Source organism: Oncorhynchus tshawytscha, linkage group LG16 (assembly GCF_018296145.1).
Source record: "Oncorhynchus tshawytscha isolate Ot180627B linkage group LG16, Otsh_v2.0, whole genome shotgun sequence".
NCBI lineage: Eukaryota > Metazoa > Chordata > Actinopteri > Salmoniformes > Salmonidae > Oncorhynchus > Oncorhynchus tshawytscha.
In genome coordinates this window covers 13,560,262-13,574,206 of record NC_056444.1, presented here as the reverse complement: position 1 = coordinate 13,574,206, position 13,945 = coordinate 13,560,262, and positions in this window count along the sequence as shown.

Here is a 13,945-nt window from a genome sequence, read left to right as displayed (position 1 = left end):
AGTGCCCCAACTTTCTAGTTACATTTACATGATTAGCTCAATCAGGAAATATTAATTACAGAGAAAGTATTTTATAGAATAGCATGTCATATCACTTAATCTGGCATAGCCAAAGACACAACACTGTGTTCCTGTCTGGTAGAGGGCTCATGATGACTGTGGAAGACTTTTAGTATATGGGATCCTTAATAACAGAATGCACAAGGACAAGACTGTCAGGATCGTTCATGTATACATTTATTTAACTTGGTAATATTTCCTAACCACTTGTTGGAGTGGTTACAATGTAACAATATGGATGTATGGTTCTGTTTCAGTATTTTTATCTTAGCAATGCTTAAAAATCATTCAAAAGGGGTTTGAACCCACATTTAAACCAGAGAAGTGACCGGTGTTAGTAGAATCATTCAAAACCCTAGCTCTTCTGGTCAATGCTGAGCGATAGTGCAATTGCTCCAACATGCCTGTGTCGTGAAGTTGTATTAGTTAATGAGACGACTGTTGTTCATCGAATGATTAAAAGTTTCTAATTGCGTGATTAACTGAATCAATCAATTATTAACTAATTAACCTGGGGCACCATGGGAAAACTAGTTTTTATTGAGTTTCTATTTCCCAAATTAACTCAAAGAATATCAGAATATCGATTTTACAACAGCCGCTAATTAACCAGTTACCTCTACAATCTCGTTCTGAACGTCGTATAGTCCGTAAATCTGCACGGACCCGGGTCTCACCAATGAGTTTGTACCACACCAATCTTAGTTGAATATTTATTTAATAGAAAGCTAAAATGATGATAAAAGATACACATAGACAAAACACATTATAGGCTATTGATTAGAACTTAGTATAACGGGCCAACACACTATGGCGCGTTACCCAAAATGGGGATTTCAAAGAGAGAGAGAGAAAAAAGAAAGTACATGAGAGAAATATACATTTGGGGGAATTTGTCAGCTATGCTATTCTAACCCTAGCATTGCCCCAAAGTGCCGCTCTTATGGGTCAGAATATAATGATGTAATTACGTGGGGAAGACCTCCGAGGATTCTCTGCGTGGACCGTTCAGGGGACAGTTCAGGCTGCTCAATGACGCACTTCTCCGGCGCAACTTTCTGGTCGTCCTCACGATGTCAGTGTCCTTTTGGCTTAGGAGTCTGTTCCCTCACCCTTGCTCTGGAAGGGGTCTTCTGAGGACAGACAGCTCTGTAGCTCAGAGCTCACAGCATAGGAATGAAACCGTTTAGATACCACGATTTGCTGGGATTGGATGCTAGGGGTCCGGCTTGAATTCACCCGCGTAGACACAGCTACTCATCCGTAGCTTGGGTAGAAAAAGATTTCTTTGTCTTCAAACTTGTGTTGCGTTCTGGGTTCGTTGACTTTATAGACCTTGGCTGCAGCTTGGGCACGTAGTCTTGTCTATAAATTCTTTACTCACAGGTTTTATACCCTTGGGTCAGAAGTGGGCGTAACCGCCTTTAGGGTAATTCTCTGGGCGTACCAAGTTAAGAGCAAGGTCTAGGTTTTTCTCAAATCCAATTTTAGACAACTAACTTCACATTTCATCTTTACCAAAACATTCCCTTTGATTTGGACATTTTCCACACAACGTACAATGTATAAACATCAAACATATACTAGGAAAACTGTTGATGTTTCAATGTTTTCGTATTAACTTAATCTATTAACCTTTACTAACAAAACAAAAATGACATACATTTTCATATTCCATCTATCGTCATGACCACCATTGTGGCTGACGGAAACCATTGCTCTAAAGTCCCTTTATTTCTTGTTTAATGTTCTGAGGCTGGTTCTCCATAGTAACAGGACAAAGGAATTTGTCTGTGGCCTGAGATTTACCAGGGGCATGAGGGATCATAAAAACCCCACATTTTCAGACCCCTAGATCTCTCCTCCTCTGTTAGGGTTGAGAGATAATCTGTAGGGTTGTGGTCTCTTGTAACCTGACATGATCAGGACAGTCATGACACCTGTATCCTTATGAACGTGAATCATTGTGTCGGTGTCAGTATCTTCACAGATTCATGAAAGACTCCGAACCCAGGATAAAAAGGCTGAGTGAATGGGTTCTGGACTCTGTGGAGGAGTGTCATTGGGTCAAAGACACTGTAGAAAGACAGAGTTCCTGCCCTGTTGTCCAGGTACACTCCTAGTTTGCTGGAGCAGGGGACAGATATGCCAGTCTGTTCACTATTGTGATAGAAGAAGCAGCTAGAGACACCACACCTCAAACACCAGGCCTGATTACTGTCTCTAAACCACTCCACAGGTCCTCTCCTGTTGATCCCTTTATATGAGACAGCTATATCAATCCACCCACTCCACTCTAACTCCTAGTAGCAGACTCTGGACAGATCCTCTATACACAACACCTGGTAGTTGGGATCCAATGTGAGCTGGCAGGAATCTGAAGATGAAGAAAAATCAACTGGTGAAATGTATTTGTGCATCCAGGTGTGTGTGTGTGTTTGTCTGTGTCCATGCAGATGCACAGTGTGTCCTTTACTCACATTCTAAGAACTCCTCTCTGGTCTTGGGTTCAGGCCTTGTCTCCTGACAGGTGATGTCATTCCTACGTGATGCCAGTCCTCCAACTGACAGTCCAGACTGAGTCCTCCCAAACGACAGAAGATAATGGGGCTCAGAAGGTGGAACGATTTTGACTTTGTTACTATGGAGACACAGGAAACCAAATATCACTGTTCAATACTGTTCATCACATAAACATAACATAAAATCAAAGGGGTCAGTGGTTGAAAGAGGTTCAGATCATTTGTTTTAGTAATAAGTTATGTCAATGACCAGATAGAAAGTCAAGTGAAGCTAAAATGTATACATTTGTCTCTATACTCCAGCATTTTGGATTTGAGATCAACTGTTTCGTATCAAGTGACAGTATATAATGCCACCTTTCATTTAAGGGTATTTTCATACATATCTGTTTTACTGTTTAGAAATGAAAGCACTTCATGTATCTAGTCCCCCAAATTGAATACATATATATTTTTACAAGTTTTGGACAAATTCACTTATAGTGTATTCAAATAGTTAAAAATGTTGTATTTGGTTGTATATTTTTAGCTCGTAAAGACTACATCAAGCTTGTGATTCTACAAATGTTTTGGATGCATTTGCAGTGTGTTTTGGTTGTATTTCAGATTATGTTATGCCCAATAGGAACTCAATGGACAATAATGTCTCGTTCTATTTTGGAGACGCTTGTTTTTTTTTTTGTGGGGGCATGATCTTTAATCCTCTGTAACCTTCTCACTCATCATTATTCACTATTCATTCATGATTATCCATAATCATGGTAGCATCCACATTAATGTAGAAGTGAAAACAGTAACCTATTCTGTTCTTATTTACAATAAGTGACTCCAAATTGACACAATACATTATTTACCATTAATTTATATTGGGCGTAACATAATCTGAAACACAAACAAAACAAACTGCAAATACATCCAACAAGTTTGTCGAGTCACAAGCTTGATGTGTGAATTTGTCCTTATGGAAAAAAACTTTTTCAAATGGGCGACTACTATATTCAGGGAAGCTAGAAACCATTATACACAGGCAGTTAGAAAAGCCAAGGCTAGCTTTTTCAAGCAGAAATTTGCTTCCTGCAACACTAACTCAAAAAAGTTCTGGGACACTGTAAAGTCCATGGAGAATAAGAACACCTCCTCCCAGCTGCCCACTGCACTGACGATAGGAAACACCGTCACCACTGATAAATCCACTATAATTGAGAATTTCAATAAGCGTTTTTCTACGGCTGGCCATGCTTTCCACCTGGCTACCTCTACCCCGGTCAACAGCACTGCACCCCCCCCAGAAACTCGCCCAAGCCTTCCCCATTTCTCCTTCTCCCAAATCCAGTCAGCTGATGTCCTGAAAGAGCTGCAAAATCTGGACCCCTACAAATCAGACAATCTAGACAATCTGGACCCTTTTTTTCTAAAATTATCTGCCGAAATTGTTGCCACCCCTATTACTAGCCTGTTCAACCTCTCTTTCGTGTCGTCTGAGATTCCCAAAGATTGGAAAGCAGCTGCGGTCATCCCCCTCTTCAAAGGGGGGGACACTCTTGACCCAAACTGCTATAGACCTATATCTATCCTACTCTGCCTTTCTAAGGTCTTCGAAAGCCAAGTCAATAAACAGATTACTGACCATTTCGAATCTCACCATACCCTCTCTGCTATGCAATCTGGTTTCAGAGCTGGTCATGGATGCATCTCAGCCACGCTCAAGGTCCTAAATGATATCTTAATCGTCATCGATAAGAAACATTACTGTGCAGCTGTATTCATTGATCTGGCCAAGGCTTTCGACTCTGTCAATCACCACATCCTCATCGGCAGACTCGACAGCCTTGGTTTCTCAAATGATTGCCTCGCCTGGTTCACCAACTACTTCTCTGATAGAGTTCAGTGTGTCAAATCGGAGGGTCTGTAGTCCGGACCTCTGGCAGTCTCTATGGGGGTGCCACAGTGTTCAATTCTTGAACCGACTGTCTTCTCTGTATACATCAATGATGTCGCTCTTGCTGCTGGTGAGTCTCTGATCCACCTCTACGCAGACGACACCATTCTGCATATTTCTGGCCCTTCTTTGGACACTGTGTTAACAACCCTCCAGGCAAGCTTCAATGCCATACAACTCTCCTTCCGTGGCCTCCAATTGCTCTTAAATACAAGTAAAACTAAATGCATGCTCTTCAACCGATCGCTACCTGCACCTGCCCGCCTGTCCAACATCACTACTCTGGATGGCTCTGACTTAGAATACGTGGACTACAAATACCTAGATGTCTGGTTAGACTGTAAACTCTCCTTCCAGACCCACATCAAACATCTCCAATCCAAAGTTAAGTCTAGAATTGGCTTCCTATTTCGCAACAAAGCATCCTTCACTCATGCAGCCAAACATACCCTTGTAAAATTGACAATCCCACCAATCCTCGACTTCAGCGATGTCATTTACAAAATAGCCTCCAATACCCTACTCAACAAATCGGATGCAGCCTATCACAGTGCCATCCGTTTTGTCACCAAAGCCCCATATACTACCCACCATTGCGACGTGTACGCTATCGTTGGCTGGCCCTCGCTTCTTACTTGTCGCCAAACCCACTGGCTCCATGTCATCTACAAGACCCTGCTAGGTAAAGTCCCCCCTTATCTCAGCTCGCTGGTCACCATAGCATCACCCACCTGTAGCACGCGCTCCAGCAGGTATATCTCTCTGGTCATCCCCAGAACCAATTCTTTCTTTGGCCGCCTCTCCTTCCAGTTCTCTGCTGCCAATGACTGGAACGAACTACAAAAATCTCTGAAACTGGAAACACTTATCTCCCTCACTAGCTTTAAGCACCAGCTGTCAGAGCAGCTCACAGATTACTGCACCTGTACATAGCCCACCTATAATTTAGCCCAAACAACTACCTCTTTCCTACTGTATTTATTTTATTTTGCTCCTTTGCACCCCATTATTTTTATTTCTACTTTGCACATTCTTCCACTGCAAATCTGCCATTCCAGTGTTTTACTTGCTATATTGTATTTACTTTGCCACCATGGCCTTTTTTTGCCTTTACCTCCCTTATCTCACCTCATTTGCTCACATTGTATATAGACTTGTTTCTACTGGAATATTGGAATACTGTATGTTTGTTTTACCTCATGTGTAACTCTGTGTCGTTGTTTGTGTCGAACTGCTTTGCTTTATCTTGGCCAGGTCGCAATTGTAAATGAGAACTTGTTCTCAACTTGCCTACCTGGTTAAATAAAGGTGAAATAAACCAAATAAATAAATTAAAAACTATATACATAAAGTGCTTTCATTTCTAAAAGAGGTATGTATGAATATATCCTCAAATAAATGGTGAAAATCTGAACTGTCACCTCATAAAACATTGCATCTCAAAGTCAAAACGCTGGAGTATAGAGCCGAATGGACACATTTGAGCTTCATGGTCCAAATAGTGTATTAACATACAACCTTTTACAGAGATTTTGGCAATTTCCCCAGAGCAGATCTTTTCAACTTGACTTTTCAGCCCAGAGACTGATTTCTTAACATCCTCAAATGAGATGTGCTGGTTGACAGTGATGCAGGGTAAGGCCTCAGATCCAGGAGAGACACAGAGAGACTGGAAACTCTACAGTAACAGATCAGAAAACAGGGAAAATATTATTGTTGAGGAAGAAAAACATTTAAAGTTCATCAGACACACCTGATGCTGTGGACAAAGATCCAGTGATGTCACCTGGAGGAATGTGATGTTGTCATCTTTATGTGAGCGTTGCTCCAGCTCAGCTTCTCTCCTCCTCAGCTCAGACATCTCCTGCTCCAGTTGCTTCAGGAGTCTTTCAGCTCGACTCACTTCAGGCTTCTCCTGAGCTCTGATCTGCTCCTTCACCCCAGAGTACCTTCTCTCAATGGAGCGGATCAGCTCAGTAAAGATCTTCTTCCACTGCTGCTTGTGCTGAGTACTGTTGAAACAATCAGAGAGAGGAGGGATTCCAATTCAATATCAGAACCCCATACATCCTGTTACTCAAAGTGGGGCTCAGTGTGATCGAAACATGGCCCAGCAGTGGACTCCTCACTGGTTCCAGTTTTACTGAAGTTTAGTTTAGGAAGAGTAAGTCTATTTAGAAAGGACTATCTGCTAAGTGAATACATATAAATGGTCAACACTCACCTTGAGTGACTCACCTCCTGTATCTCTTTCTCTCTCCTCTGGATTCTCTGTTTGGATTTCTGCTGTTCCTCCCCCAGCTGGCTCTGCAGTTAAACACATGTCAATCCATGGCTCATTTGTACAAGTGATTGTGTCTTAATGAAAACAGATATAACTTTATGATAAAAGCTCTCCTGCATGGTAGAAAAGTGCATTAGACTGCTAACCCAAAGCCTAGACAAACCTCTCTGGGCTAGGGTCCCTTTTTCAGAATTCCCACCTGTCTTACATGCCCAAAGTAAACTGCCTGATACACAGGTCCAGAAGCTAGGATATGCATATAATTGGTAGCATTGGATAGAAACACTTTGACAACTCTAAAACTGTTAAAATAATGTCTGTGAGTATAACAGAATTGATATGTCAGGCGAAAATCCGAAGACAATCCAACCTAAATAAAAAGTAATTGGGATCTCCCAGGCACTTCCGATGCAAAGCTATTGACAACTATCCCATTGACTATATGCAGTAATAGTTTCTTATTGTTCTAGTTAGGATCTCACAACACAGTTAGCTACTACTATTAATCCATAAGCAGGGATCCAAACTGGTGTGGGCCCAAAAAGGGGACACTTTTTTTGCACTGAAAAATCCCTGCGAGGGGGGATAAAAATGAATAAAATAATATCAGCTTTAAAATGCTAATTTCTAGTAATTTAGGCTGGATCTGTTCTTGAAATGCAGGTTTTAACTAATTAAACAACAAAGAATATGATCTGTAGACTAAAGGATGAATTTGGACTATTGAAAGGGCCAGGATGAATCAAGCTAGATTACAGGCAATGACTTAGAAGGGAGTATTAAAGCTCCCTAACATGTAATTATATCAAGAAGACTTTATAATAGACCAAATCATTAGGGTGAGGCACATTGAACGCTGTTTGGGTCTTTGCGTGTCAAAAAAGATACACGTCAAATAACACTATTTGAAGCATTAAATCAACTTTTAATTACACAATTCTATTATAGAAAGTTGTGCGTGCTGAATTTGCACGTGCAAGCCAAGCGCCACCACTACTATCGGTAGCACTGTCAAAGCTGTACAACAAAAGTTGCAAACAAGCACACCGGGCCACGAACAATGTGTTTACAATACCGTGTTGGTGAAAATAGACCAAATTATTAGGATGATGCACATGGGCTACTAACAGTTTACAGTACTACACACCATACACTTAGTATTACTTTCTTAGCTACAGTATACATATCTCCCTGGCATATTACATCATTTATGAAGCAGCATACAAGACATTGTTGGACTCACTTTGTGAAGGTGTCACGTTCTGACCTTTATTTCCTTTGTTTTGTATTGATTTAGTATGGTCAGGGCGTGAGTTGGGTGGGCAGTCTATGTTTGTTTTTCTAGGTTTTGGGTATTTCTATGTTTCGGCCTAGTATGGTTCTCAATCAGAGGCAGGTGTCATTAGTTGTCTCTGATTGAGAATCATACTTAGGTAGCCTGGGTTGCACTGTTTGTGTGTGGGTGATTGTCTATGTTGATGGCTTGTTTCAGCGCAGCTCGCATTAGCTTCACGGTTGTTATTTTGTTTACTGGTTTTGTATAGTGTTTCAGTGTTCAGTTCTTTTATTAAACATTCAACATGAACACATATCACGCCGCATTTTGGTCCTCCGATCCTTCTCGCCTCTCCTCTTCAGATGAAGAGGAGGACGACCGTGACAGAAGGTGACGCATTGGTCATTTGTGGGCAAATTTTGTCATCAAACTTTGTAATCTCGTAGTCTCATATTCTTTGGATTTATGGTGGGAACTCAAAAAAAAGAAAACACAGTCACTCCATTGAATATCAGGCTAACGTTAGTGGTTTATTTGCAACACTTGCAATTATCCACTGATTCCTTCCAAATAACTAATTGTTGAATTTGCGATTTGCAATTTGTTGTGTAATCTTTATGTCCAATGATGATGACTGCTAGCTAAGACTTTGAAAGTAAGATTTTGACATGATCAGTCCAATCAAAGCTACTGTAGATATAACGTGATTTGACGTCATTTTATCTGTGGCCAATGACCTTGAGCCTTCTTAGAAGGGCACTTGTAATATAACTCTATGGCAGGACCCAAAGGGCTGAAATTTGGGATGTCTACCTTTACTAAGCACTTAAACTTGGCGATGACGTACTGTCCCCATGAGTGACAGAACATTGAGCCAATCACGGCACTACGCTCCATATTTTCTGCTGGCTCGCCCCACTACCACAGAAAGCACTGAGCTAAGCTGAAACACCTGCATTTTGGAGCTGCCTTACTCAAGAAAACAAAAAAGAGACCATGTGTGTATGCAGCTTTATTAACTGAATGATATATATGTAAATATATATATATATATTTACATTGTTTGCAAACTGATATGTGACATGCATTAATGCCAAACTAACATGCAAAACAGGCAAGCCCAAGCCTAACTTTAACATTAGTCTGAAGACTGTTATTTATCTAATTAACTAACTATGTTTAATTGTTACCCAATTAAATGAATCATGTAACAATTAACTCATTAGGATCTGGGGCACCACGAGAGCGGTTCTTTAAAGAGTTACCATCTCCCGAATGAAACTCTAAAAGGTCTTTACCTATCACATCTATAAACAGTCAACTTATTAGTTAAATGGGAACACAGGATAAACATACACACTTTACACTGGTTATTGACTGGAGATTTAATATGCTGAAAACAGATCCCTAGCGACAAGAACATGGTTGCTTGTTAAAGAAGAGATGGAGAGGGAGAGAGAGAGGGACAGAGCCACTTAACATTGGTACATTCAGAAACTACTCTCACCTACAGTAACCATATAGAAATCATGAATGTATTTAGGTGAAATGCCTGGGTTCGCCGGGGATCTCTCTGTGAAAAGGGCAGCCTTGGAAAAGGGGGTTGGGCCTTTTAAAAGCATGCTTATAAGGCTCTGATTGTCCAAAATGGTTCCAACAAGTCTTCTACTGTTGTCCTTCTTTGTAGTTGTCCGGTATCCAGTGACTTGTTGTGTAGTCCTGAACAGAACTACAGAGTTCACTTTCCTTCCATTCACTCTTGAAGAGGCTTCTTTGAAGATAGGCTAGCCAGCTGTATCGGTGGTAGGAGTAGAGTAACATGATGGTCCTACTTAAATTCACTTTCAAAGATACTTTACATAGGGCAGCTAATCAGCCTTACCAGTGATTGTCACAGAGGTGAGTTTATCGTCTCCACCTTGTGTTGAGATTCAAAGTTCAAACCACTTTATGGTGCAGCTGCAGCTTCACATTTTTCTGGTCTCGTGTTTTTTCTTAGCCCATCATTAATACATTATGCTCGAAAGGGGCGGATCCAGCAGACTGACATGCTCTCTGACCTTACTTTGGAGTGGTGTCTGCTCATTGTGCAAAGTTAGGTAAAACAATTATCTCTTATAGTTTCTCAAATCACATCCCTCTCTTAGCAAAAACAAAATAATACATGCACAACGCACAGTATGGAAACTTCATATACTATGTAGTGGATATACTTTCCAAGTTAAAGTATTTCCTTTAACATTTTTAATGACATCACAAAATAACACACAAAATTCCATTAGTGTTCTATAGATCGCCTCTGACCATTCCCCACGTTCCACGTTAGAAATATTGTTCCAGTATGCGCTTTTGAACGTGCTAGAGTTTCAGCAAAACTAAGAACATTCCTTTGGTGACTCGAGAGCACAGGCCTGAATCTTCTCCCTTGATTTACACCAAGGTGGGAGTTGTTAACCCAAACCTGTTCTTTCCTTTCCCCTCTAGGTGGAGAGGGGTCCGATTGAAGTTATTCATTGCGAACCTGATCTGACCTATTTGGATTCTTGTGGACAGTCATGACACTGGCATCATCCCAACGGGGAAGCATGGTGGTGGCAGAATCATGCTGTGGGGATGTTTTTCAGCTTCAGGGACTGGGAGACTAGTCAGGATCAAGGGAAAGTTGAACAGAGCACAATACGGAGAGATCCTTGATGAAAATCTGCTCAGGACCTCAGACTGTAGCGAAGGTTCAGCTTCCAAAAGGACAACTACCCTAAGCACATGGCTAATACAACGCAGGAGTGGCTTCGGGATATGTCTCTGAATGGCCTTGCGTGGCCCAGCCAGAGCCCGGATTTGAACCCAATCAAACTGTATGGGAATAATAATGCATTTTATTTTGTAAAGTGTTTTCTTGCATCAAACAAGGCAACAAAATGTTCAGTCACCTCCTTGTCAGAGGGACAAGTGGATAAACAGATTAATGCAAAGGCCTGTATGTTCTTTTCAAAAGTCTCATGGAATGTAGGCCTACATTGAACACCACACTTTGGCTGCTACTGTAGGCTGAATGATAGAACCACTATTTAAATGTTAAAATGTTATGGGATGCATTTTCTCCATTGTTTTCGATGGTAGGTCACTCTGGTAGGCCTATATTATGATCAGATAGCTACAGTAGCTTACTTGGCCACTGTTAAAACAGTCAATTAAAGCGTGTACAGACTCAGTGTTCACAGTAAATGCGTGACGGAAGTTGCACAGAATTTTCACAACATTCAAGTTCAGCAGACCTGAAATTTGCTCAGCATCGAAAATAATTATAGGGAACATTACTTATCACATATGCTGCTGCTACTGTTGATTATCAATTCCACTAGATGTCAACAGTCTTTAGAAATTGGTTGATGTTTTTCTTTTGAGAAAGGAAAAAGTAGGGCTGTTCATTGTAAGTGTCACTCCAAGTGGACTCCTGTTGGACTATTGTTTGGTGTGCGTGAACTGGAACGCGCTTCACATAGTTTTTATCCCGTCTTACATTTTATTGATTTTTTACGTTTTAGGATACCAGAGGTTGGATTAGGAAAGTTGTTTGAAATGTTTGGACCAAGTTTACAGGTAACTTATTAGATACTTTGTAGTCATGTTGGGTGATGTGTATTTCCGGTGTATTTCTGATTCAAACGCCCAAATAAATTGACATTTTGGGGATATAAAGAAGGAATTTATTTTAAAAAACAACCATTTGTGATATTTCTGGGACATTTTGGAGTGGCATCAGAAGAAGATCTTGAAAGGTAAGACATGAATTATATCACTATTTTTTATTTTATTTTTTTATTACATTTTTTTATTTTACCCCTTTTTCTCCCCAAATTCGTGGTATCCAATTGTTTTAGTAGCTACTATCTTGTCTCATTGCTACAACTCCCGTACGGGCTCGGGAGAGATGAAGGTTGAAAGTCATGCGTCCTCCGATACACAACCAAACCACTGCTTCTTAACACAGCGCGTATCCAACCCGGAAGCCAGCCGCACCAATGTGTTGGAGGAAACACAGTGCACCTGGTAACCTTGGTTAGCGCGAGTCGCTGGTGCGTGATGAGACAAGGATATCCCTACCGGCCAAACCCTCCCTAACCCGGACGACGCTAGGCCAATTGTGTGTCGCCCCACGAACCTCCTGGTCGCTGCCGGTTACGACAGAGCCCGGGCGCAAACCCAGAGTCTCTGATGGCACAGCTGGAGCTGCAGTGCAGCACCCTTTACCACTGCGCCACCTGGGAGGCCCCTATATCACTATTTCTGACTTTTGTGTCGCCACCTGCCTGGTTGAAAACGATTTTCATGTGTTTGTATGCGGGGCGCTGTCCTGAGATAATCGCATGGTCTGCTTTCGACGTAAAGCCTTTTTGGAATCTGACACTGCGGCTGGATTAACAAGAAGTTAAACTTTATTTTGATGTATTACACTTATATTTTTGTGAATCTTGTAGTTTGAATTTGGCGCTCTGCAATTTCACTGGAAGTTGTCAAATCGATCCTGCTAAAGGGATTGGCGCGCAAAGGGATCACTAACAGGTTAAAGGTCTTACTCACATCGGCTGCGGAGACCGTGATCACACAGTTTTCTGGAACAGCTGGTACTCTCATGCATATTTCAGTGTTATTTGCCTCAAAGCGAGCATAGAAGTAGTTTAGCTCATCTGGTAGGCTTGTGCCATTGGGCAGCTATTGGCTCTGCTTCCTTTTGTAGTCTGTAATGGTTTGCAAGCCCTGCCACATCTGACGAGCGTCAGAGCCGGTGTAGTACGATTCGATCTTAGTCCTGTATTGAAGCTTTGCCTGTTTGATGGGTCGTCAGAGGGCATAGCGGGATTTCTTAGAAGCTTCCGGGTTAGAGTCCCGCTCCTTGAAAGTGGCAGCTCTAGCCTTTATCTCAGTGCGGATGTTGCCCGTAATCCTACATACTGTAAGATATAGATCTGTTATTCGCATTGAAAGCAAGTCTAAGAAGAGGTAGATCTATTCTATGTGCGCTATTTCTATGTTTCCCGGTCTTAAGTTTGGTTTTTGCATTGTTAACTTTCGGTTTTGTACACCAGATTCAAACAGCTGAAAATATAATATTTTTGGTTATGGAAAATATTTTCACAATGGTTTAGATGGTATAATGATTCTCTAAACTATAAATGCTTGATTTGTCTCACAACCTGAAATTAGGCAAACTATTAGAAATATATTAAGCAGGAAATGGCAGAGTGCATCTTTAATGAGCGACAGAGAAACACATGAGGAATCGTTGCATTCAGTCACTCTTTAAAGTTAGGTTAGATAGATAGAGGGTGGAGAAGGGAGGGAGGCTTGTATATACTGTAGCACAGAGAGGGAATTATTTGTTGAATTCTGATTGTTGCCAACACAACAGTTTGACAACATTATAACGTACAAATATTGCGTGGGAAAGTTATGAAAAGCCTATTGACTTGGGCACATAACCACATATCTGATGAGGTGCAAACATTCAAGCTCTTCTTTTACAAAGCCATGAATCAGCAGTTCCTCAGTGATGCAGTCCTCTCCATAGAGGATTACATTTTGCTGCACTTGGCAATGCACTTAACTGCCTATTCCCTCTAGTTCAGCTGTTGTCTGAAATTGCGGAAATTTCTTTAGGTGCTGAAAAACATTGTTTATAAAATGTTAAATCTTTCCAACAATTTTTACAGTATTAGTTAGTATACCAAAACAAAGACTACATAGCTACATTTCAATGGGGCTAGCAAACAGCTAGGCTAAACACAAGACTGTTTTGGCTTGCAATCTTCTTGATCTGGTAAAGAGTTATATAAACGTCTAAACAACGACATGATAGTATGTAT